The sequence below is a fragment of the Pseudophryne corroboree genome, chromosome 2, assembly GCF_028390025.1.
Source record: "Pseudophryne corroboree isolate aPseCor3 chromosome 2, aPseCor3.hap2, whole genome shotgun sequence".
Classification (NCBI taxonomy): domain Eukaryota; kingdom Metazoa; phylum Chordata; class Amphibia; order Anura; family Myobatrachidae; genus Pseudophryne; species Pseudophryne corroboree.
This window is the reverse complement of record NC_086445.1, coordinates 909,644,899-909,648,460: the sequence shown is the minus strand read 5'-3', so window position 1 is coordinate 909,648,460 and position 3,562 is coordinate 909,644,899.

Below are 3,562 nucleotides of genomic sequence, written 5' to 3'. Positions count from 1 at the left end.
CATGCATCAGCGGATAACACTGTCACCAAGAACAAGGTTGTCTCTCCTGTGGTGGTTGCAGAGTGCCCATCTGTTAGAGGGCCGCAGGTTCGGCATACAGGACTGGGTCCTGGTGACTACGGATGCCAGCCTACGGGGCTGGGGAGCAGTCACACAGGGAAGAAACTTCCAGGGTGTATGGTCAGACCTGGAGACGTCTCTTCACATAAATATACTGGAGCTAAGAGCGATATACAATGCTCTAAGCTTGGCAAAACCGCTGCTTCAGGGTCAGCCGGTGTTGATCCAGTCGGACAACATCACGGCAGTCGCCCACGTAAACAGACAAGGCGGCACGAGAAGCAGAAGAGCAATGACAGAAGCTGCAAGGATTCTTCGCTGGGCGGAAAATCATGTCATAGCACTGTCAGCAGTGTTCATCCCGGGAGTGGACAACTGGGAAGCAGACTTCCTCAGCAGACACGACCTTCACCCGGGAGAGTGGGGACTTCATCCGGAAGTTTTCCACATGATTGTGAACCGTTGGGAAAAACCAAAGGTGGATATGATGGCGTCTCGCCTCAACAAAAAACTGGACAGATATTGCGCCAGGTCAAGAGACCCTCAGGCAATAGCTGTGGACGCTCTGGTAACACCATGGGTGTACCAGTCAGTGTATGTGTTTCCTCCTCTGCCTCTCATACCAAAGGTACTGAGAATTATTCGGAAAAGGGGAGTAAGAACAATACTAGTGGCTCCGGATTGGCCAAGAAGAACTTGGTATCCGGAACTTCAAGAGATGCTCACGGAGGATCCGTGGCCTCTACCTCTAAGAAGGGATCTGCTTCAGCAGGGACCTTGTATGTTCCAAGACTTACCGCGACTGCGTTTGACGGCATGGCGGTTGAACGCCGGATTCTAAAAGAAAAGGGCATTCCAGAGGAAGTTATTCCTACCTTGATTAAGGCTAGGAAGGAAGTGACCGCACAACATTATCACCGCATTTGGAGAAAATATGTTGCGTGGTGTGAAGCCAAGAAGGCCCCAACGGAAGAATTTCAATTGGGTCGATTCTTACATTTCCTGCAGGCAGGATTGTCTATGGGCCTCAAATTGGGGTCTATTAAAGTTCAAATTTCGGCCTTATCAATCTTCTTCCAGAAGGAATTGGCTTCAGTGCCTGAAGTACAAACTTTTGTCAAGGGTGTACTACATATACAGCCCCCGATTGTGCCCCCAGTGGCACCGTGGGATCTAAACGTAGTTTTGGATTTTCTCAAATCTCATTGGTTTGAGCCTCTCAAATCTGTAGATTTGAAGTATCTTACATGGAAAGTAACCATGCTACTGGCCCTGGCTTCAGCCAGGAGAGTTTCAGAGTTGGCGGCTTTATCGTACAAAAGCCCATATCTGATTTTCCATTCGGACAGGGCAGAACTGCGGACACGTCCTCATTTTCTCCCTAAGGTGGTTTCGGCTTTTCACTTGAACCAGCCTATTGTGGTGCCTGCGGCTACTAGCGACTTGGAGGATTCCAAGTTACTGGACGTTGTCAGAGCATTAAAAATATATATTTCAAGGACAGCTGGAGTCAGAAAATCTGACTCGTTGTTTATATTGTATGCACCCAACAAGATGGGTGCTCCTGCGTCTAAGCAGACGATTGCGCGTTGGATCTGTAGCACAATCCAACTTGCACATTCTGTGGCAGGCCTGCCACAGCCTAAATCTGTAAAGGCCCACTCCACAAGGAAGGTGGGCTCATCTTGGGCGGCTGCCCGAGGGGTCTCGGCATTACAACTTTGCCGAGCAGCTACGTGGTCAGGGGAGAACACGTTTGTAAAATTTTACAAATTTGATACTCTGGCTAAGGAGGACCTGGAGTTCTCTCATTCGGTGCTGCAGAGTCATCCGCACTCTCCCGCCCGTTTGGGAGCTTTGGTATAATCCCCATGGTCCTGACGGAGTCCCCAGCATCCACTAGGACGTTAGAGAAAATAAGAATTTACTTACCGATAATTCTATTTCTCATAGTCCGTAGTGGATGCTGGGCGCCCATCCCAAGTGCGGATTGTCTGCAATACTTGTACATAGTTATTGTTACAAAAATCGGGTTATTATTATTGTTGTGAGCCATCTTTTCAGAGGCTACTTCGTTTGTTATCATACTGTTAACTGGGTTCAGATCACAAGTTGTACAGTGTGATTGGTGTGGCTGGTATGAGTCTTACCCGGGATTCAAGATCCTTCCTTATTGTGTACGCTCGTCCGGGCACAGTACCTAACTGAGGCTTGGAGGAGGGTCATAGGGGGAGGAGCCAGTACACACCATGTGATCCTAAAAGCTTTCTTTAGATGTGCCCTGTCTCCTGCGGAGCCGCTATTCCCCATGGTCCTGACGGAGTCCCCAGCATCCACTACGGACTATGAGAAATAGAATTATCGGTAAGTAAATTCTTATTATTGGGGTATGTGTATGTGTACATGTACAGGAGGATGTATTTCTGTATATTGGGGGGGGGGCGCCAAATGACTGCCTTGCCCCAGGTGACAGAAACCCTAGATTCTGCCCTGCTTAATCTATATGATTGCCATCACCTGTGCTGAAACACCTTTCTTGTCCATTAACCTGTTCAGAAAAGGGGCCTGCAATCATTAAGAGAAAAGTCCAGAAGGGTTGGGATTGTTTTGTCGGCGGTCAGGATCCTGGAGGTCAGCATACCGACCCCAGCTATCGGGGGACGAGCGCAACTGAGCCCCTTGCGGGCTTGGTGGCTCGCGCAGTTTCTATTCCCACTCTATGGGTGTCGTGGACACCCAATAATGGGAATAATCCATATGTCAGCATGCCAACCATCAGCATTGCCAGCGATCAGGATCCTGGTGTCGGCATCCTGACCACCGGGATCCCGACCACAGGTCATGTGACCTTATCTGGTCCAGAAGCAGAGCACTCTATCCCTCCTGAAGAGGGTCATGTTGGAAGGTATGCGTCTGCAGGTAACACCATGTGCAGACAGAACAGACATACTTTCCATGACTTTCTGCCACTTCCAGGAACTTATTTCCCCAGTGACCTCATGCTGCTTTGTGACTGGTGATAAACAGTCATCCCGTAGTTACTATTACAGACATCATGCAATAAGAGCCCCCCCTGTGTGTGACCCTCTCTCCGCCTCCTTGATCAATGCAACATGCCGGTCGCATCCACAGCTTTATTGCAGCCTCTGAAAAATGCCAACTCACAGGAGCGCGGGGTGACCTGGGAGCGCTCTCCGGACTACAAGTCCCATCATGCAAAGCTGCCAGACCCTGCCCCTTTTGTTTCCGTCATCTCTAGGCTGACGTCCTAAATCTATAAGGCTCATTACAGCGAATCAATGACGATGGTTGGACTGAGGGGCGGGGACTTCCTGGAACCTGACACGTCACTCCACAGAATGCAGACTCTGGCGTCGACAAAAGGGGGCGGAGATAGTAATGAGCAGGCGGGACTACAGAGTAGGGGGCGCGTCTAACAGTGGTCTTTTCTGTATTAATTATTCAGTAGGGCGGGCAGTGCGGGCGCTGATTGGCTGCGGCG